This window comes from Peromyscus maniculatus, chromosome 22 (genome assembly GCF_049852395.1).
Source record: "Peromyscus maniculatus bairdii isolate BWxNUB_F1_BW_parent chromosome 22, HU_Pman_BW_mat_3.1, whole genome shotgun sequence".
NCBI classification, from domain to species: Eukaryota; Metazoa; Chordata; class Mammalia; order Rodentia; family Cricetidae; genus Peromyscus; species Peromyscus maniculatus.
The window spans coordinates 7,406,698-7,430,247 of NC_134873.1; the positions used below are offsets into that span (position 1 = coordinate 7,406,698).

The following is a 23,550-nucleotide window of genomic DNA, read 5'->3' on the forward strand; positions in this document are numbered from 1 at the left end:
CTCTATAATTTATTTTAACAGGTTTAACAGGTTTTCCTAAAACTTTTATCCTGGCACTTAAATTGACTATCTTTTTAAATATTAATATGAGGATAAGAAAAATAATGAAGTGCATAATTTGATCAACATTAATCTCATATAGTTGTTCCATTGTCAGACTCCCTAAAATTTCAAACAAAGCCCAATTTTCTTCCAATGTACACATAAAGCCCCCCCCCTTTTTTTTGGTGTTTTCGAGACAGGGTTTCTCTATGTAGCTTTGCACCTTTCCTGGAACTCGCTTGGTAGACTAGGCTGGCCTTGAACTCACAGAGATCTGCCTGCCTCTGCCTCCTGAGTGCTGGGATTAAAGGCAAAACCCATTTTTTTTAATGTGGAAAAAAATTCTCTTTTAAATAGTTTCCTTTAAAATATCTGATATCTTAAATGACTTACCAAGTCTGCATAGAACAGTAGAAATCTGAGGAAATTTCAAAACAGCTACCTAGTGTCTAAGGTGTGAATCCAAAGAGAGAGAGAGAGAGAGAGAGAGAGAGAGAGAGAGAGAGAGAGAGAGAGAGAGAGAGAAAAGAAAGCAAGCAAGAAAGTGTAGCCACAAGTAGTTCTGGCTAAAAGCTTAAATCCAGCCTGGGCTCTGGCTTTCTTAAACTCTGACCACAGCAATTAGTGGTAGCTCTGGCAGGGCAGGCCTGAGTTGTTTGTAGCACCAGCTTTAAGCAAGCAGCTCCAGCTGTGGGTAACCGCTTGGGGCTACAGTCAGTCTGGCCTGAGACTAAACTGACCTGGGCCTGAGCTAGGGAGCCAGGCCGCCTAGGCGGGAAACTGGACCTGCTGCCAAGCCAAGCCAAGTGGTTTTTAATGAATTCTTGCCCAATGGGTGCCAAATGTAGATGAACATTCTTGTTAAATAAGAAACCCAGAGCCAATGCAGAGATGAAAGCCCAAGAGGTCAGAGCTAAGAACCTTACCCTGCACTGCTGCTGTTGTCCTCTTCAGCAAGAGAGCTACTTCCTATCTGTTTGTGTTTTTTATAAACTTTCTATTCTGACTTCTCATTGGTCATAAACCCAACCACATGACCTCTTCACTGCCTGTGAACTACTCCAGGTCTTCTATGGTTGGTATTGAGATTAAAGGCATGTGTCTCCATGCTGGCTGTATCCTTGACCAAACAGAGATCCACCTAGCTCTGCCTCCCAAGAGCTGGGATTAAAGATGTGCACCACCACTGCTGAGTTTCTGCTCTGGCTTGCTATTAGCTCTGACCCACAGGCAACGTTATTTATTAACATACAAATAAAATCACATTTCAGTACAATTAAAATATCACCATAGATCCTTTATGGAGGACTATAGTCTCACCATATATCTTTGTTTTGTTGAAAGTGAGCAGCCCCCTTACTTCTCATGTAGGCATGCCATCACCAACAGAACAAACTTCATTCTGAAACAATGTAAAGTAAAGTAGAAGCAATTGCTTTTCCTTGCCAATCCATATTTCTTGCCTGATATTTTCATGTTTATATTTTTGGCAGATTGAATCAGGTTTTTGTACATGTCAGGCATTTGCTCTTGTGCTGAACTTTAGCCCTGTAATGACTTAGAACTTTGGCATTGGTTTCATTTTTCAGAGCAAAAATCCATTCATTCATGAAATTAATAGTGATCTCCTGAATCACTGAATTGTCAATGTGTAATATTGTCCCTACCTTTGTGTATGTTTTTATATTTTTACATTATTTTCAAATGTGTGATCGTATCTGTTAACCCATCCGTATATACTCCTTCCCTTTTGGTGTTTGTTTTACTGTTTTAGGATCAGCATTTACTTTACTAATGTTCTTGAGAACTCATTGATCTTCCAGACAGCAACTGAATAAAAATGCTTTGCTTCTTGGGAATTATTAGTTTTACCTGTCAACAGACAAATATAGAACTGGCTTGAATGTTTAACTCTAGGGAGAAATTTTGAGTGATGCCTGAGTGCTTTCTGTTTTTTGTTTTTGTTTGTTTGTTTTTTTGTTAGAGACAGGGTCTCACTATGTACCTTTGGCTGTCCTTGCAATCTCTACATGGACCAGGCAGGCTCAGAAATCACAAATTTCACCTGTCTCTGCCTCCCGAGGATTGGGATTAGAGTTGTGCACCACCACACCCTTATTGCCCATCCTTTCTTGAAGTTAATAATTTTGATAAAATTCTGTTGATGTATAGTAGATAGTGTTACTCTGTTTGCATGTCTCTCTGTATAAATTCCTAGGCATTTCTCCTGCTGTGCCATAATCTATTCTGTGGACAGTGGAATGGAAGGTGTCATTCTCTCTTGATGTTTCCTTTTAAAATGAGTTGGTGACTGCATTTGCTATTGACTGACCCATGTCATAGAATGTATCAAGCACATAGAATTATGTAAATATATTCTCAATGAAGTGTACATTTTCAATGCAGTCTCACCATTTCTATTATGTACATATATGGGATACTTTAGGATGCAGTGACCTATGAGGATGTGCATGTGAACTTCACTCATGAAGAGTGGGCTTTGCTGGAATCCTTCCCAGAAGAGTGTCTACAAAGATGTGATGCTGGAAACCTACTGGAGCCTCACTATTGTAGGTAAGAATGTGAGCTTTCTGTCAGTTTTTAACTTAAGGGAAGAAGCCTTTCTTGGAGATTGGTGATCTCCTATAGTTTTGAATGTTAAAGAAGAAAAACATCTGGTGAATATATCAGGCATTGTTCTAAGGTTCTTGAAAGACATTAATTTCAATTGTTCCTAATTTCCAGTAATATATCACATTTTCTGGTACTGTATTTTAGGGTACAAATGGGAAGACCACAATATTGAAGAACATTATCAAAATTCTCCAAGACATGGCAAGTAATTTTCAAGTGTAAGCTGATATATATGTATGTCTGTGATAAGTACTGGATTCCTGGTTGCTGGATTCCTCTTTCACTGATGCAATAAGTCAAATCAAACCAAATTAATAAATCCAGATTTAATAAATAGAGCATAGTAAAGCAGAGCACTCCAGGGTCTCTCAAGAAGGCATGAGACAGAAGAGGAGAGCACCCATGGCAGCTCTAATGGCCAGGTCTTAAATAGCCAGTAGGCATGGGCATGGTCCCAGGCATCTCTGGGGGGAGGAGCTGCCAAAGGTGGGCTTTCTGGAATGAGGCCCCCTCAGCTGGAGATTCTAAACAACACAAATTTTTGGTTATATATGTGTAGCAGGATTTTTAACAATTCTTTAGTCCCTTTTTTTCTTTAGCCCTTTTTTTCTTTAGCCCCACGTTCAGGCGCCATTTGTAGCTGGAGTTTCCCTGCCTTGCCCACAGTCAAAACAAACCTCTGCCACCCGCCAGTCCCACAGCCGCTCAGACCCAACCAAGTAAACACAGACTTATATTGCTTTCAAACTGTATGGCCGTGGCAGGCTTCTTATTAACTATTCTTATATTTTAAATTAATTCATTTCCATAAATCTATATCTTAAAGTAATCCATTTCTACAAATCTATACCTCGCCACATGGCTGGTGGCTTATCAGCATCTTCACATGCTGCTGGTCATGGCGGCGGCTGCAGCCTCTCTGGTCATGGCGGCGGCTGCAGCGTCTCCTTCTGCCTTTCTGTACTTTTATTTCTCCTCTCTGCTAGTTCCGCCTATCTTTCTTGCCTAGCCACGGCCGATCAGGTTTTATTTATTGACCAATCAGAACAACTTGACATACAGACCATCCCCCAGCACAACCAAGTGCAGACCATCTCAAACACCTGCACTCAGGCCCATGGTCCTAATCATCCTCTATACGGACCTGCTGGGTAACGCCACAAGGAACCCAAGAAGGGCTACCACAGGACATACAAATCATCCCACAGCAGAGTACAACTTACCTGAGTCCATTTTCTCCTTCAACCATTTGGTTCCCAGGGATGGTTCTCTGATAGAACAGGTTTGGCAGCGAGTATCACTACCCCCACAATCATCTCTCTAGCCCTCAGTTGTATCATTTTGTTTGTGTTCTTTGTGTGAATGTGCATGTGTGGATGTCACAGGTCAAAATTGGGCATTTCATAAATTGATATTATACTCCAAGTTGACTTTATCGTTATTGGGCATAGCATGGCATCTCCAGACTCTAGAATTCCTAAGATGTTCCAATGGAGACCGTACGTAAAGGGGAGGCATTGTGGCTTTCTCTCTAAAGCCAAATAGACAAAGTATTTGCTGCCCTAAAGTTGAGACAGTGGACAGTGCCTGGTTTATTTGTGCTGTGAGTACACAGGGCCTTGAGTCATTAAAAGATAATCTGTGTTTTTGATTGTGGTAACAAATCACACACCCATAAATTCATGGCTGTATTGTCCACATATTGCTTTACTTTTCCTGTTTGTCATTCTGGCCCTATATATTCCACCCCTTTTGTACTTTGTTTTACCTGAGATCAAGTTCAAATCCCTAGAAGCTGAATATTTCCCTCGTGAAGAGGCCAATGGATGCCATCATTTCATGAACATCAAAACATGATCTGTTATCCATTCAAGAGTAACAATGTAAATGTTTGAATTTTTTTCTTACCAAACATTTAAATGAGGAACATTTTCAGCACCTGGGGCATTCAAACACAAGTTCTGAGTTGGAACAGCTCCTGTCCTGAATCTGGTATCTTGTACTTAGTTCCAGTGAAGAGGTCCCTTGTTGCATCCTGGCTCAGGATGACCACTCATTAAACCGCTTCCCCCTTCAGATTACAGAACTTCCAAAGAAGCCTTTCTGCAAAAGGAGGCCTTGAGGTACAGCAGGCTATCCTGGCCAGGTCTGAGGAGGAGGAAGAGGAAGAGGAGGAGGTGAAGCCCTGAGAAGTCAAATCACAGACTTGCTGCAGACAATATAGTTATTACTGGCTCTGTGGAGCATGGTCAGGTGATGGAACATAGTGAAAACCATCTCTGTACAGAGAGGGATAGTTTGCTGGATCCAGCCTGGGCCAGGTGCCTCAGGGACATGTCCCTGCTTCAGCCATCTATGACCAATGAATGTGGGGATTTGATTTATGATCAGAGTTGTGTGGATATGTCTTGCTATAGATGCAGCTGATGCAAGCCCTAGCCTGTTGAGGAGACAGCTCAGTCATTCAGTCTCCATCATTGACCTCTGCAATATAAAACCTTAGGGACCATCTTTCTCAGCCTGCAGAATGATGACCAGGACTCCTGCACTGGGAGATTAGACTGGGACATTACCAATTGTGCTCAGCCAGCCCCATCTCACCATGACGCCCTACACTCTCCTTGTGATTCCCATTACTCTCCAACACTTCACATGTTACAACTTCTGATATGCCACCTACATCACAAGAATACACCAGGGAGTGTAAGCTCACTGTGAAAGGGAAACATAACCAATGTGGAACATGGGGTGATTGCAGAAATATTGTAGATGGGCTTAGTAGATAGTTTTGAGCTTCTGGACCCAAAACTCAGTTATGACAATAAACATGAGTACAGTACAATATTTAAAAAATCCAGGAAATGTTGTGGCTCATGGGTAAAGCCCCTGCATAGAATGCACATCATTTTTTCTAGAGATAATTTAAAAAGGTCTCAGCCTCCTGGAGTATGCAGAAGGTGTGGCAAAGGCTGGCGTTGTAATGCTGAATTCAGATAATGAAGGGACAGACAAGGTAAACCTTTGACATGGGGAATGTTCTAAGTGGGCCTTCTGAAGGCCCCAATATCAAATTTGATCTAGTCACTATCTGTCAGCATCAAAACTCCCAATGTTAGATTACACAGTGGTTTATTAACATCAAATTTATATATGCCCTTGAGAATAGACAATAGGTACAATGAGATAATGTATAGTACAAATAACTTTTGAATTAAATTAGATTGTATATTTTAAAGATGCATTAACCTCAGAATGGAAACTGGGATATGTGTTCCATTGGGGAAGAAATTTTACCTTTGCTTTCACAGGAGAAAAACAATGGGGAATACCATCAGGATTGATAAAGGTAAGGTTTGAATAGGAAGGACCTGCTTAATAAGAGGTGACAGTTCATCAGCTTGGTCATTCAATCCAAGATAATATGAAGACTCATGTGATCAGACAAGAAAAAAATTAAAAAAAAATTCGAATGATAATTTACCAACAACACACTTGTCTTACTGGCATGAAATGAAACATGGGTTTTCTTGTACCACATGTCTGAATTCCATGCTACAGTGTTAGACTATAGATTGTAATGTGACTCATGACATTTTGGACATCAGCTTTTGAGTTTTCTTCTTAAACAAAAAGGACAATTTTATTGTTTGCTGTTAAAAATTACAGTTAAGAGATTTAAATTTTTTAAAGTAAATTCAAAGGGTTACTACAGCTCAAACTGTTTTTCTAAATCTCTCAGAGTTAGGTTGGGAGCTAAGATGCATGAGAGAGCAGTGATGGCCCATGCTCTTCATCCCTGCAGAGACAGACAGATCTCTATAGCTTGCTTGTTTCTTAAAGGGGTGGTAGTTCACCATTTTAATGCCACTACTCAGGGTCAAAAGTCAGATGCAGTGTTTACAGGTTATTGTAATAAATCCTCTACAGAATTACTAGAAAGGCAGATGATTTCCAATGGGGACAGTAGCAAAGAGCAGCTTTTGTGGCTGTCTTTATGCTCTTCTCTGTGCATGCAACCTTGACCACTGTTTAACCAGATGGTATCCTGACGATATATATCATCATATTTATTGCTTAATTGGCATCTATGGACTCTTCATAAAGCAAAAAGAGTCCCCCTACACTTACCATATGGATTCTATTGCAAACACTTTCCATATAAGGAGCATAAATATCCTGTCCAAAAAAATCTACATTTTTTTGAGGCATGGAGAACCTGATAGTGTAGGCCAACTATCCTATGGTGATCTGGGCACTCCTTATAATGATGGATTGGACCTCTTCAAAGTCTGAGTCCTCAGCATGGAAGGAAAGGTATTACAGTGGAAATGGTGCATATCAGAATTCCTTAGTGACTAGGATATGGTTAGCACTGAAGAAATAGTTCAGAGCCTAAAGTGGTCACCCCTCCTTCAAGAGAGGCAACTATGAACTGCAGGGACCAACAGAATGGTGAAATCATTTGGATAAGTCATGGTTTACTGATTGCTCATCAACCATTGATGGATCTCAAACTAAAATAGAAAGTGTCAACCTCTAGACTTGAGATGGAATGGCCAAGTTTGAGGAAGAAGATACCACAAAATCATTAAACCACAATTATATATAGGACAAACAGCTAAAGAATGCCAAAAAACCTCTGCAGTTCACGGGGCCTGTGCAGTAGCATATGGCAATCAAATGGAAAAGCACTCACTGGCAGGTGAATGGCAAAGACAGCTGGTCATGGGAGGCATGGATGGAAATGGCAGCACTGGGCAAAGAGGACCTATGAGGTTGTGTGAGAGTTTCCATGATGACCCAGGTGGTCTTATGAGGTTCCTTGAGGTCCCATGACTTCTCATGGTGACCAGTGAGGTCCTGTGGGTTTCTCCAAGGAAACATGAAATCCTTTGAGGTGGGTTTCATATCCTCATTTGTCAACACCGACTATATTTTTATTGTGTCCATTTCTAAGTTTTTTCTGCTATTCTGTTAATGTCTTTATTATTTTCCAAATAGTATAGTCTTATTGTAGGTATATGGGAAGTTTTCAAGCTAGTTGATGTCACTATGTGTGCTATTTACTTAGTCTTGTGTAGACAATTTGTTCTTCATGGTGATCTTTTTTATTTTTTCTGTTGTTGATAGCATTAATAGTTAGATATTTTGTTGGACTATTGTTGAATCTATAGCTTAAATCTGTACTGACATAGTAATGAAGCTCCCTGTCTACAGTCATGGAAATCTATCCTTTTATCTAATTCTTTGATTCTTTTAATTACTAATTTATAGTTTTAGCTACAGATATTTGTCACATTTCTGTGTTTCCCTGGCTGTTTATCTATGGTGACGTATAAGAGATTTGGGGGTTGTGTTTTTAATTTACTGAATTTCCTTATTTTATTTCAACTGTATGGGTGTTTTACATCCATGTATGTATGTTCTTGACGAGTGTTTGGTGCCCATAAAAGACAAAAGTGGGCATCAGATCCTCTGCAAGATGTAGGCATTATTGTGCATCACCATGTTAGATCTGGGGATGAAACTCAAGTCTTCTCCAAAAGCAATATGTGGCCTTCCCTACTGAGCCATCTCTCCACTTGTAAACTTGACAGATTATCAGAATTGTGTGTGTGTGCATGCAGATGCTCACACTGAAAACTGAGGGCTCAGAGAGTTGAGGTTTGATTAAAAGTGTGTGTTTGGGCACTGGAGATGATTTGGTAGGTATCAGAGTCAGATTGATATCTTGGCATCGACTGTTCCTTTTCATTGTAAATCTTCACAAGACTGACCACAAATTACCACTGTGTAGAATAAATATTAGTCTGTCTTGAAATCTCTTCTCCCAATGCCATTAATCTAAACCTCTTCTATTTAGCCTCCTTCAGAAAGCAGGGCCCAAAGTGTCCACATTCTTTGTCACAATACCACTGGAATGGTCTCTATGGCACTTACTGGTATTCTCCACTAACTTCTCTTGAGCAGACCATCATTATCTACATTTGTCTCTGCACCTCTGCCTCCAAGCTCTTTCTAATATGGCCCACTATCCCTCCCTCAACACATTCAGCCACTTTCCTAATCCAAAGTGCCAAGGTCCACAGTCCATCAACAGGCAGCATGGTCTGGCCTGTCACAGCTGAACCCTGTTCCCTGGCACCAGGTCCTGTCTCAGTCAGTGTTCTATTGCTGTGAGGACACAGCATGACTAAGGCAAGTATTTTAAAGAAAGCATTTCATTACAGTTTCAGATGTTTATTCTATTATCATCATGGTGGGGAGTGTGGCAGCACCCAGGCAGACATGGTAGCAGATACTTCTACCTCCAGATCCACATGCAGCAGGAAAAGTGAAAAGCAGTGGGCCTGGCTATGGCCCTTGAAAGCTCAAAGCTCATTCCCAGTGATAGACTACTCCACCAAGACCACACCTTCTCCAACAACACCTCACCCCCTAATTCCTCCTTAGTAGCATCACTCCCTGATGTCTAAGCTTGCGGACATATGGGCTAAGGGAGGCCATTCTCATTCAACACACCACAGTACCTCTCTTTTTTTTTTTTGCATTTTTTGTATATAATGTCAATAATTTGTGTTTCCTACATTTCTGATGTCTCTCAGTCATTAGAAACTTCTTTTGATTTTCCACACATTGCTATTTATTTCTTTTTAGAGCAAGTTTTCAGGTATGTGTCTTAGTTTTGGTTTATTTGCTGTGATGAGACACCATGAGAAAAAAACACATATTGGGGAGGAAACGGTGTGTCTGGCTTACACTTCCATGTCATCAAAGGTAGTCAGGACAGGAACTCAAACAGGGCAGAGATTTGGAGGAAAGAGCTGATGCAGAGGCCATGGAAGGGTTCCCTTATTCTGTTGCTCCCCATGACCTGCCCAGGCTACTTTCATATAGAACCCAGGAACTCTAGGTTTGAAATAGCCCCACTGACTGAACTGCGTGTTCCCTATCAATCACTAATTAAGAACAAGCCTTACAATCCAGCTTACTACCTGAGCATGCAGAGGAATTCATTTTCAATATAGGTCCCTGGTTCCCAGGTGATTTCAGCCTGTATCAAGTTGACACCAAACAACCCAGCCCATTAAGCCAGATGTGCCTTGTCATTGAGAATTGCTTTGAACATGTCAAACTGCCTGTGTCACTCAGTGCTGGGAACAAAGGAATGCAGGTCAGCAAGGAGAGTGAGACAAGGGAATGAATGTCCTCATAAAGCCTTGGCCATCTTTTAAAACCTGTAAATTCTGATTAGCAGATTCCAGAGAGAGAATCTTTTTCTGTAAGCCTTCATTGCTATCTTTGATAGCCTCTAAATCCTGGTTAGCAGATTCCAGAGAAAGAATCCTTTTATGTGAGTCTTTATTGCTATCTTTTAAAGCTTGTAAATCCTGGTTACCAGAGTCCATAGAGAGCATCTTTTTATGTAACCCTTCACTGCTATCTTTTTAAGCCTGTAAATCCTGGTAGCAGATTCCAGAGAGAGCATCTTTTTCTGTAAGCCTTCACTGCTATCTTTGAAAGCCTGTAAATCCTGGTTAGCAGATTCCAGAGAGAGAATCTTTTTCTGTAAGCCTTCATTGCTATTTTTAAAGCCTGTATCAGCCCCAATAATGACTCATCTTTGTTCTTATTATTAAACCATTGTTTGAACACTGTGAATTATTATGATGAAGGCCAAAATGGTACAGGCCAGATATGCCTTAGGAAGGTCATATATTTCCAGGAAAATGTCATTTATCATACAGGCAAAAAGGTTTTTAGGTTCTTGTGAGGTAGTGTTGTCGACCATATTACAAGAATTACACAAAATTTGTTAGTCAGTTTTAAGGTGTAGTATTATCAAGTACTTTAACTTGAAATAAGTCGCTGTTTTGCCTATCTACCTTTCAGTGGTTTGGGGGCGTGTAGTAGCACTTTTCAGCCAGCAGGAGGCATTGGTATAGCTCCAAAGCAGGTCCTGTTGAATGTCTTGGCAGGTGGCAGAGTGAGCACAGGCAGTAGGCAGTTCTTCTGGTAACTCCCTGGAGCTTCAGGGCATCGAGAATTCCAGGCTGAGGAGAGTTTCAGGCCACTCTAAGCCACTCTCTTCCACAGGAGGTCTGCCAGCACGCACGGCTCCAAGCCCTTCTTGTGCCTAAGTAGGGTGCCAGCAGGGACAGTGCCAGTGTCTATTTTAACTAGGTGAAACTGTGGAAGCATCAGAATAGGGCAGGGAGCCAGCACTCAAGGAGGAGGAAGAATGTCTCACGTCAGTTTCGTTGGTCTGGAAGTTAAACTTGCCTTAGAATGGAGAAGGGATTAGCTCTTTTTCAGAAATGAAATCATGTAGTTTTTCCTGGTTTTCCAGAGCTCTGCAGGTGGTACCCTGCTCTTCAAGTGCCTGCCAGCCAGGGGAGGAAGATGAGGGTGGGAGACACCCAGGCCGTTGGAATTTGTCCCAGGTGAGCACCAGATATTGGTGAAAGTATTAAGGCTATTCCATGTAGTTAAAAGGGAGGTTTATTTTGTGGGGTAACTTACAAGTGAAGGGATAGGTAACGGGGTCTGGTAAAGGACACTGTCAGTGAGACAAAATAGCAGCTTACAGTATGGGAAAAGATCTTCACCAACTCCACATCTGAAAGAGGGCTGATCTCCAAAATATGTAAAGAACTCAAGAAATTAGACATGAAAATACCTTTTCATGCTCAGAATGTGTATTTTGGTTTCTTTACTGCCCCCATTTTCATTCATGGTACACTATAAAAGGATCAGTAAAGTTGCCAGCCTCTATATGGACTATACCAAGGTTAAAAGTTTTATTTTGATACTAAAGAGCCCCAGTACAAAAACATTTTTAAGGCAAAAACCTAACAGAGATGGAACATATATTCCTACTCTTATGAAAGTTACTCACTTATTGTAAACTTTTAAGAATGATTAAGAAATGCCAGTTAATGGTCAGTCACCTTAAGTACAATTGAAATGTCAAGTCCTAGTCTTATGAAAGCTCCTAACTTATTGTAACTTTTAGATAATTAAGAAATACAAGTTAATGGTTAGTCAACTTTTAAATGATAAAATTCTTTAATATGCTCAGAACTATACTTATAGTCATTTTACGCACTAATACAATTAATTATAAGAATAAGCCTCATTTAGCCTATTGTATACATTTTCAAAGTTAATCCTAAAACAAGTGACTAGAAGCAAGCAAAGTTTGTCTATTCAGACATACCTAATAGACAGGTGGTTCTCAAATACTTCAGAGATCTGCAGAATATGGCATTTAAAATGTTTAAGCTTTTGAGGCCAGCCTGGTCTACAGAGTGAGTTCTAGGACAGGCACCAAAACTACACAAAGAAACCCTGTCTTGAAAAACTAAAATTAAAAAAAAAAAAAAAGTTTAGGCTCCCTATTGCAGATAGAATTGCCCCAACATAGAAGGAACAATTAAAGTATCCGAAGAATATAGTGAGCACAGGGCAACTCTGTCTAAATTGTGGTAGCACTAAAGTTAGTGGACGAATCTTTCCTGCCTGCCTGTTCCCAAATAACCACTCAGAAGCTTATATTAATGATAAACATTTGGCTGAGGGCTCAGACATATTATTAGTTAGCTCTTACACTTAAATTAACCCATTTATATCCATCGATGTATATTTGCATATTCTGCCCTGACCCCACTCTTCGACATCCAGTACTTAGTTTGATTGTAATGCCTAACCTTATTCTACCTGGCATTGGGACAAAATTGCTTTATTTATCAACCAACAAGAGCAATACATATTCACAGCATGCAGAAAGACCATTTGTCAGCAACTAACCACTGGGAAAACTGTCCTACCCCTTACCTGCTGTCAGGTCTCTGCTCAAACTGAATATTTTTGGATTCATTGCCATACTTTGTCTAGTAAAAGTAATGTCACCCCCCAAGTTGCTCTGCCACAGAACAAAATCTCAGACCTGGGTCTGGCAGCAAAAGTCCTATGTATTGTGGGAAATCATTCCATTTAGCTAATGGCTTTGGGCCACAAGACATAGGCTGTGGCTTTGTCTGCATATGTGACCCCTTAAGAGCTGAGGAAGAGTTGTCATTCATATTCTTGGTTCGTCAAGACTGAGTCAGGTGGTAGAGAATGGCTTGCAGTTGGTTTCCATCAGTCTTGAGGATATTGGCATCTGGTTCAGCAGCAGATCAGTAGCATGTCTACCTTGCTTTGTATTAGTGAGTCTGTATTCCCATTGTACCCCTTAATAAATTGAGATATATACATTTGTGGGCTCTTGCTACACCTATGCTGTCTTGTATGACAGCCAAAGACCTAAAACGACTGTCCCCACTGAAACTGTGGAGACCACTACAGTGCTGTGCCATATCTTTCTCTATGTTGTGAATATGTGTTGCTCTGATTGGTTGATAAATAAAGCTGTTTGGATTATGGCAAGGCAGCTACCTTAGAAGCAGGCAGGAAATCCAGGAAAGAGACAGGAAGAAGAAAGGCAAAGGCAGAGGAGACATCCTGCTGTCTATGTAGCATCATGTAATGGTACACAGGTAAAGCCACTGAACTGTGGTGACATATAGATTAATAGAAATGGGCTGAGTTCAGTTATAAGAGCTTGCTAGCAAGAAAATTGAGTCATAGGTTATGGTCATACAGTTCATAATTAGTGTAAGCCTCTGAGTAATTATTTTATAAGTGGCTGTGGGACCGAAGCCTAGGCCAGACTGGAGAAATCTTCCGACTACACAGTCTATGGTAACCTGTTTAGGTAATGGGTTACTCTCATTTTAATTGATACACAAATGATTTAGATTATATTTCCAGTTACAATGTATCCTTCTCAAATCTGAGGATATTGACTAGCTAGCTTTATCAATAACAAGTACCCAACTGCTTTTGCATGACTTCAGCTGCCTTCTCCGTTCTCTTCATATGTAAAAATATGCCCACAGGCCTCACTTTCCTGGAGTTACTAATGAGTCTAGTCATCATTTACCCTGTTATCAGACTCCAAAGGAGAGAAACTCACAAAACATACTTCAGTATAACTTTTACTATTTTTTAAAAAGATAATTGTGTTACAATGACCTCTGTCTCATTGTGAATATTTGGATAGAAAAAGGTGTAACATTTAAGATTAAGCTTTCAGGATCTTTGCAACATTTTAAGGTCCAAAAAAAGGGGGTTTTGAGTTGTGTAAATGTAAGTTTATATAAGGTGTGAGGATGTCAAAGTTTAAATTGTGATAAAATATTGATTTAAGGTATATAAAAAGAAGGAAGTGCTTCAAATTTCTGTTTCTCACCATGCTACATTTATGTTTAGACTTCTAAGCTCAAAGTCTTATTAACCAATGCAGTTCTGATAAGCTATTAATCTAGCTCTGGTAAAGCTTTGCTTCTTTTGTCATAGTCACAAGCATGAGATTTTAAATTCTATTTGGTTGTTTTTGAGGTACAGACTTAAAAGTTCTTCTTATTGAGCTAAAACACCAGAATAATCTATATACATCCAGTATTCTGGATGGAGAGATGATGCCCTGCTGTTTTTCATATTTAAAATCAAGATCAAGTGAGCTATTGCCCTTCTGCTCCTCAGAATGTTTCTGTCCTCTCTGAGATCACCTTAAATAGTGCTCATGCTTTTAATCCAGAATCATTTTTGGGACCCCAACCTTTTACCATGACCCAAGGGCATGAGTCTACTGCTCTTCCTACCATGTGGATATGAGTACATTTTTACAAACAGTAGTAATATTAACATATCTAAAACTTGTACCTCTTTATATAAACTTAAAAAAGTCTTGTAAGCTTCAGGTCATCTACTTCCTTCCACCTCTCACATGTCAAATGAACTCCAGATATATACTCTTGTCAATCAATGGCCTGCTTCCCCACCTGACGATTCCTGAGGGTGGAATCTTCCCCTTTCTCTGGTCATGGGACTCCCTTCCCAGGGTGACAAGGACTGTAGAACTAAAGGTTTCAAATGGGCACCTAAGAAACAAATTTCCCCCTAACCTCCTCAGCTTTATCTTCTGTTGCTAATATGTGTCTCTTCCAGCAGATTTCTAAGGAATCAAATGCTGCAGACTGCTCTAACTGCTGCCTGATTTTCTATCAACAAAAGGCTGGGATGTTAAGTTTCAAGCTTGGGACAAATGGCTGAGGTGACTATTTATCATAGCATATCTGGATTTCATCACCAATTTCTCCCAGAATCCTTCAGTTTCTTCCTGTTACAGGGTATGGCTGTCATACTGAACCCCCTACCCTGAACTCTTCTGCCCAGAGGCTGGGCTATCCTTCCCCCAGAGGCTCTTCCATATGTAATTTAGACATTTTGTTCACCTGTCTCTTTTGTATGTTTGGCCTCCTGATTGCTCTACCCGGTTCCCATCTCTTCCCTTCCCTCCCACTCTCTCCACATGGCCCAGCTCAGTCTGGTCTTAAACACTCTGGACTCCCCCAGATATCCCTGCCTCAGACTATGCTCTCCCACACAACTACAGTAAACTTTCTCCACCACCATACTTAGGAGCACTCATGTCCTTTTCTTTTTATCCTTTTTCTCATTGAAGCACACCTAATGATAGAGTTCAAAATTATGAAAATTGCTTCATTAGTTCATATACCATGAAATTAAGCATTCACTTAAGCATTAACTAAAGGATTAGGAGAAGAGATCTGAGTTTCAGTCAGATCCTGTGAAAGGAGAAGTCCCAAAGGTCCATGGCTGGCCTGGAAGTCTAAAGGTCTAGAAACGATTCGGTCTTTGTGGCCAAGATGTGTCTGTAAAATGAATCTTAAAGAGTGTTATTAATAAAATCAGACCTGAGGCAGGTATTGGGGTGAACACTGAAGATAGAGAGACAGAACAAGCCACAACAAACCTCACCTGGCCAACTTCTCAGCTAATCTTGTTTCCTCACACTGGAAGCCTCTGTGTCCTCATATCCAAATGGATCTCAGCAGAACTGCTCTGCTTGAAAGCCTGAAATCTTAACCAGCCAAATGCTTCTAGTTTCTGGTCTTCATGTCTTATATATCTTTCCTTTCTACCATCACTCCCTGGGATTAAAGGTGTGATTCACCATGCTCGGCTGTATCGTGAACAGATGGATTTCTGCCTCTGGAATGCTAGGATTAAAGGTGTGTGTTACCACTGCCTATCCTCTATGTTTAATATTGTGGCTGTTCTGTCTCTGATCCCAGATAAGTTTATTAGGGTGCACAATGTTTTGGGGAACACAATACCACCACCTTTGTCCAGGAGAAAATTCTCTCTCTCCCCTTTCTAAAAACTCTTTGACAGGGACTTTATTGCCAGAGTCCAGCTCTGTCGAGGTTCAGGTCCAAAAGTGGAGGTGTGGAGTTGGTGAGGGAAGCAGACTGACAGGATCTGAGGCTGAATCTCAACAGCTGCTGTTTATTTCATTAGTAACTGTGCAGAATTACTAGAAGTCATGCAGAGTGGAGCAGGCCTTTAATCTTATCACTCTACAACAGAGGCAAACTTTCCTTTATGATTCTTAGGCCAGTCTGGTCAGCAGATCAAGTTCCTGTCCAGTCAGGGCTGCAGAGTGAGACCCTGATAAAGAAAATGAAACAATAGAAGTGTGATGTAAAAATAAATATTCTTAATTTGCTTTACTTATTTTCACTAATGATGCAGAAGTAAGAGAAAACAAATCTGTAGACTGTTACATGAATCTTAAAAGGTCTTATTACTAAAAACAAAGCTGGAGCTAAGATATTGGGGTGAACGCAGAAAGATCAGAGAAATAGAACAAGCCACATCCAACCTCACCTTGCCAAATCCTCAGTGATCTTATTTCCTCACACTGAAAGCTTCTGAGTCCTCATGGGAATGGATCTCAGCTGAATTGCTGCTAAAAGCTAAAAGATTTAAAAAAGACTCTTGTTCCCCCTCTTCATGCCTCATATACCTTTCTGCTTCCTGCCATCATTTCCTGGGATTAAAGGCATGTGTCACCATGCCTGGCTCTTTCCAGTGTGGCTTTGAACTCACAGAGATCTGGATGGACCTCTGCCTTGGGAAGACTAGGATTAAAGGGCTGTGTGGTATCATTTTCTGGCCTCTATGTCTATCTAGTGGCTGTTCTGTTTTCTGACCCCAGATAAGTTTATTAGGGTGCACAATATATTGGCGGACACAATATCACCACAGTAGAGTCCTATGTCAAATGGGTAATAACATATATATTTATTATTTAAATAATTAAAAATATAAATTTATATATTTATTATTAATTAAATAAATATATAAGTTATATATAATTTAGTCTTTAGAGTATTAATGCTCTCTAGTAAATATAGATATAAGTAAAAAGCTCACTCTGATCCTGTAGGGTTTACTTCTCTAAATCCTGTATTTATATTAATGGGCCTTTCTACAGAATAACAGTTTAAGAGAGTGCATATTAGTATATAGGTGTTTTTTTTTTAAATCATAATTTTTTTTTTTACAAAAATGAAAACCATAGCACGTTTTCCACAGCTTGCCTGAGGTATTGCTAGTTCAGAAGGTGCCGGGTTTCCTTTGTCCTTTCTCACTTCATAGCAAAACCTAATTCCCCAGAAAAGAGTCCTCCTGAGTGCAGAAATAGTTCAGGGAAGACTTTGCAGTCCAGCCCCAAGTTCTGCATGAATGTCAATCTCTGCAGATCGGGGGCAGATCTGTGCCTGGGGTGAAAGGCAGGGCTACCAATCATTGGGCTCCCTCACTTCGCAGCACTGCCCCTAAGGGAGCTGTTTAGATCACTCAGGTCTCAGTAACCAATCAGGACCTCCAGATGGACTGCCAATCAGAATGGGGAGGGCACTTCCGGTCCGACCTGCAGCTTAGCCTGTGGCTTGGTGGTTAAAGGTGGATCTCCTGTTCTGTGTACTGGGCTGTGACTGCCTGCTGGAAAGGGCAGCTTGGCTTTTCGTGAATTGGGGAAGAGTTTGTTATCAGATAGGAGAAGGCTATTGGCAGTGACCCTAACAGTCCCTTCTCTGGAAATTCTGTTGTATCCTGGAGAGCCCTTGGCATCTTTTGTGAAATCACCAGTGTTGTGGCAATGCCAACTGCCCTTGAGGCATTCATTAAGTGTGTATAGGGTTCACCAATCCACATGTTGGCAAGACTGAGCATACTGACTGGAAAAGAGGTCTCTGGTTTTTTGGGAGGAGTTGAGGCCAGAACTGGATCTTCTAGTAATGGGGTTCAGTAGCATAATCATCTGAAGCCATGGGCCAATGCTGCTTATCTCGAGTCCTAAAGAGCAGATCCAATGTGGAGGATTTCTGATGGTAAGTTGGCAGAGGGCCAGGAATGGTCAAGGATGCAGTGCTGTGCTGGGACCTTTTTCAGTTCATTCTGACTGTCAAAGAATGCCAAAGGAGGCCCAGAACCACTAATGAGGTATCAGGGTAGCATGTTGCTGCACTTTATTCTCAGTGGATTTCTGTAGGTTTCATGGATATCTGATATAAATACCAGAGAGCAAAACTTTCCATCCATGTTCCCAGGTCTGAGACATTCAGTTGCTTTTAGTCCTGCACACAGGTTATCGGGCAGGGAGGTACAAAGCACCAGGCAGTCCAGGACTTTCTTGCATCACATCAGGTATTGGCTAACCATTCAAAACCAACATGACTGGCCTTGCTTATGCCTTTCAGGGACAGTGGGGCTGCAGTCGGGCCTGAGGCATATATCTATCCTCAGAGATTGGAGACAGACACATGGCTTATGATCCCCAGTTTAAGGATAGCTGCTCTGATTTTTGAGGGCTTCACTTGGTGCCATGCATTTCCTCTTCCTCATTTCTCCTCTCAGGACTCCATATGATCTCTCTTGGCCCTATGCCATTCATCTGTACAAATTCACTGTGTTTATGTACCTACAGGGACTACTAGGAAGGCATCATCCACACCCTTCATCCTCACTGAGCAGGAGCAACAGCTGAACCAGGTAGATATACTGACCCTTCAGCTACAGATAATGACCAATGAGAGGAATGAACTGCTTGAATTCCTGGCCCTTTATAACAATGAGTTGAACAACAGGTATTCATCATGCCGTGTTCTCTGGTGACCGTATTGACCCTACTGTGTCCTGAGTGCATATGAGAGGCAGAACTGAAGCCTGTAGGAGTGAGATAGGACATAGGCCGTTCTGATTCCTCCAAATGAAAACCAGAGCCTGTGGCCTGACTTACAATCCACAGAGGGGCAGTAGGGTGTAAGATCACAACATGCATTTCAAGAGGCCTTGACAGGCATTGGCTTAAAGGAAATGCTTGGTGCTCTGAGTTGAGTGTTTATATTTGACTAGATATTTATTTTTGCTTTTTGCTCTGGGAACAGCCTCAAAGGCCTTGTGGTCCTACTCAGTCCATCTGTGTGTCTGGAAGGCCTGGAGTTCATCCCTGCTCCTCTCTGGTCTTGTTCCTTATACTATGAGGCAATGCCCCCTACCTGCATTTCTTTGGCATCCTAACTGTGTGTGAGTTTATGTGTGTGAAGTGCTCTCTAAGGGGCCCAAACATCACAATCATGGCAGTGGCAGGTTTTGCCCTTTTCACTTCTCTCTCCCTTGAAAAACCGTAAGATTACATTCCTAAATTTAGTCCCCACAGTCCATTCCCTTTTGTGGACACTGACTCATTCTTGAAACTAAACATCAAAGTCCAACAATCAAAATTCATAACTTGGTTACACTGGCTAACCTGTCCCATCAGAGCTCAACAATTTACCCAGCACAGACTTAACCTTTTCTACTTAAAAACTCACTGTTAAAAAAGCCTGCTGCTTGCTGTCTGCCTTCCCTGCTCAAGAGACAGGCTCCCAAGTTATGCTTGCACTGCTAGGTTAATAAATCTCCTTGTGTTGAGGATTGTGTGTCTGAGTGTGTTCTGTACTGTCTCTGAGAGGCTCCCTTTATTCTCAGTAGATTTCTGTAGATTTCATGGATATCTGATATAAATACCAGAAAGTGAAACTTTTCATCCATGCTCCCAGGTCTGAGACATTCAGTTGCTTTTAGTCCTGCACACAGGTTATCGGGCAGGGAGGTACAAAGCACCAGGCAGTCCAGGACTTTCTTGCATCACATCAGGTATTGGCTGACCATTCAAAACCAACATGACTGGGCGCGCGTGGGTGTGAGCGTGAGTGTTCTTCCTGATCCTTAGAGTCAGAGATTGATAGTAGGCCTAAATATTCACATGTCTCAAAGATTTCTGGTGATGTAAGTGCTGAGGCCAGGGAGCTCTACATTGAGCATCACTGCTCTCAGCCTTTGTGCTCATCCTGGTCCCTCATTGGAATCCCCTTGGGTGTTTATAAAGCCATCCTCATGTAGAGCCTCCCCCATGGCACTACAGATTATGAGTTCTGGGTATCCTTGTAAGGAGAAAGAATCTCTGTTCTCAAGATAGTGGGAATGTCATCGCAGATTTCAGATAGACCTGGATCTGTGGCACAGACTCCTCAGAACTTCTTAGCCAGCTAGTCTGCCCCAAAGGCCTACTGAGGGAGCTCATGTAGCCCTGTCTCCTTCCCTATTGTCACCCAGCCTTTCCTGGCCCTGGGACAGTAAGGCAAAGTCTAATACACATCAGGAGGTCCAGTACATAGGATTCAGGTGTGACATCCAGTGGGCTAGGGTAGTACAAACAGAACCTTAATTCATGTGGTCCCTGAGGCCTGTGTTCATGGGGTTCTTTGCTCCTGTGGCCATGCCCTACCACAGGCTTAAACCTGAGCTTGAGATGCTGAAAACACAGCATAAGAAGGAGATGTTAGATGTAAAGAAATTCCCCAAGGAGATCTGTGAGGCCTCGTACAAGTGCAAGGAGCTGAGTGAGCAGACCAACTCCTACTGGTGAGTGCCTAATTTAGATGGGACCCCAAAATTTGGTAAGGACTGCTTCTGGTATTCTGAAGTTTCTCCAGTCCTGCCTGACCCAGCTGTCAGGAGGAATCTGTCCCACCCACGTCCTGTAGCCAAATGGTCCCAAAGACACACACAGAGGCTTATAGTACTTACAAACTGTATGGCCAGTGGCTTGAGTTTCTTGTTCGCTACCTTTATCTTCTTAAATTAACCCATTTCTATTAATCTATGTTTGCCACATGGTTGCTGCATGGCCATGCTGCTGGCATGTTTCTCCTTGGGTGGCAGCTGGCATCTCCTCCACCTCTGACTTTCTTCTCTGACTCTCCTGGATTTTTCTGCCTGGCTCCATCCTGCCTTGCCATAGGCCAAAGCAGGTTATTTATTAACCAATGGGAGCAATACATATTCACAGCATACAGAAAGACATCCCACAGCTGCTTCTCCTCTTCTTCAGCTTTGAACAAAGTTGGGCTGTGGTTCTAGCCTGTTTACCTCTTAGCAAGCAGCCTGTCTGATAGCTCTTGGACTTGTGCCTCCTAGACTGAGTTCTCCTAAGAGTGAAGAGTCTGAGAGCCCCTCCCAACATTTTCCTGTCAGCTTCTGGAACTTTTAGACAGAAAACATGGTTTTCACCATGAATGTTTTCTGTGGCTCTGGCAGGAGCTTACAAAGCTGGTTTCTATGGGAAACATGGAATGCATTCCCATTGGGTCTCCTGTCCCCCCTCAGAGCATGGTTTCCCTCTACCTGCTCATGTTTTCTCAATACTGTGAACAGGTAAGCACCAGGGTGTGTGGTGGAGAGGTAGGGGATCTAGTTTTCAGAGTTACATGGATCCCTTTTGCTGTCAGGGTATTCAGAAGTAGTTTGAATATTTCTGGACTTTGGCTATTCTCTGGCTTTAGTCTGCTGGCATGGCTAATGTGGGTTCATCCCAGGGATCTGGGGTTGGGGACATGACACCTTGCAGGAATGATGGTATTGGGGTGCAGGAGTACAGATGGAGGTGGAGCTCATCATTTTTGGTGATATTTCAGCACCCTCTACAGTCAGCTCCTGAGTGAATGGACTAAGCTGATGGAAAAAGTGAGCATGTTGAAAGAGGACAACAGAAAGCTGCAGGGGGAGCAGATTTTACTATAAGAGGACTGCAAGGAGGCGAGGAGGCTCTGTGAGGAGGCCCATGAGAAGATGTATGACCTCTGGACAAAGCAGCAGCAGGGAGGTTGAAGCAGCAGGGCCAAGCTGCCCACCTGTCTAACCATACACATACAGATACACACACTCATGTAACCCTCTACTCACTTATCCACCTGACCCATCCCACCCAATAGTTCATTTCTGTGATCATTCACAAGTCTTTTTGGGGAGTTAGCCTCTTGGAAGACATTGCATGACTGCCGAGGAAACCCCACTGCTCTGCTAGAAGCTGCAGTCCATTGAGAGAGATGGGTAAATCACATTTCACTCACCGATATGGAAGGAGCAGTGCTATGATGGGAGCCACATAGGGAGTTGCACAGAGATCTGAGTGAGTGAGGTCAAGGGTCTGGGTCTCACTTGCTTTGCAGAGGTCATATGAGATCAGAGGCAGAAACAGTATGGAAGGAGGACCGTCCGCTACAAAAGCCAAATGACTGGGTCTTCTGGACATCTTTTTTGGTGTCATATGGCATTTTACCCCCTTGTTTCCAGACTGCCATGGTGTTCTCTTTACCTGGTCAACCTCTTGGTTCACACTGACAGAAACTAAGTAACAGCTTGTCAATACTGTTTCCTGTGACTGGCATTGGCCAGTTCTCCCATCCTGGATCTTACACTCAGAAGCTCAGTGGATTACCAGGGATGTGGCAAGGGCTTATGACAGGCAGGGGTCAGGGTGGCAGATTTGAGATTTTAAGAGAATTATTTCTCCAACTGCACCAACACAGCGTGCAGAAGCACAGCATCCTTCCCCAGGCATGTTTAGTCTCAAAATGATGGAAAGCAGAACTGTGGGTCTCACTTGAAACAGCTAGTGTGAGGAGTCTCAATTCAACTGGTAATGCCATCCTCATTCAGTTGATGTCCTCCTCATTGCATTCTGTTCACTTATGATTTGAGGTGTGTGTGTGTGTGTGTGTGTGTGTGTGTGTGTGTGTGTGTGTGGTGTATGCATGCTTGAGGGTGCACACATTTGTTTGTTTGTTGGAAGGCCACATCAAGTGACCTCTGTTGTGTTTTCCCTTATTCCCTTTAGCCCAGGTCTCTCACTGAACCTGAAATTTTCTCTTCTGGCTAAGCTGGACAGCCACAGATCTTTGGATCTCCTGTCTCCTCACAGTATAGCTTCCTGTCCTTTTCTGTCTCATCTCATTGCTAAATGATTCATTTGGTCAGAAAAAGAACTGACTTGTTGGTTTCTCTTAATTTTTATTACTTTGAAATTAATGCATTTTGTAATAAATAGCAAAAATCAAACAATGGAGCTATTTGAAAAATCAACATAGACTTTTCTTTCATAGCATAGAGGTAACATCCCAGTATATTTCTAGTTTGTCTTACTGGCTACACAATATGGAACCTGACATTTTGATGCTCACTCTATCATGTATATGACTGTGTCTTAGGACAGATTCCTCTTCATAGTTGTATAGAGTGTGCATTTCAGGAAAGTGCTATAGGTGACCTAAGTAGCCTCCTAGTGACTTCCTTGGGGCTGTTTTCATATAATATGCACTGTAATCTGGTCAAAAGTTATTGGGTAAAGTAATGACAATGGGTGACTTCCATCTCTGGTCTATCACTGTCTTCTGTGGAGGTGCCTGGGTAGGTTTAGTGAGGAGTCTATGATGGGTTAACTTGGATCTGTTGGGAGGCTTCATGTCCAGCCGTCTTCCATTGGCACTTGGTCTTATGTGGTCAAACTCAGTTGTGCAGAGGTTGTTACTTTTCTGTACAATCAGTGAGTCTGGTGAGAAAAACTTCCCTAGGAGG

General features: G+C 41.9%; 1 protein-coding gene and 1 long non-coding RNA gene across 2 annotated transcripts in view; one reads left to right on the forward strand and one right to left on the reverse strand.

The window, feature by feature from the left end:
- Positions 1-548: 548 nt before the first annotated feature.
- The window catches only part of LOC143270304 (uncharacterized), a 140,858-nt gene continuing 117,856 nt past the window's right edge, over positions 549-23,550 (forward strand). The window contains exon 1 of the mRNA XM_076559728.1: positions 549-2,616. The gene's annotated coding sequence lies outside the window, so the exon portion shown is untranslated. The remainder of the gene's footprint in view (positions 2,617-23,550) is intronic.
- The window catches only part of LOC143270310 (uncharacterized), a 34,711-nt gene continuing 26,524 nt past the window's right edge, over positions 15,364-23,550 (reverse strand). The window contains exon 3 of the long non-coding RNA XR_013047440.1: positions 15,364-16,257. This is a non-coding gene — a long non-coding RNA (uncharacterized LOC143270310). The remainder of the gene's footprint in view (positions 16,258-23,550) is intronic.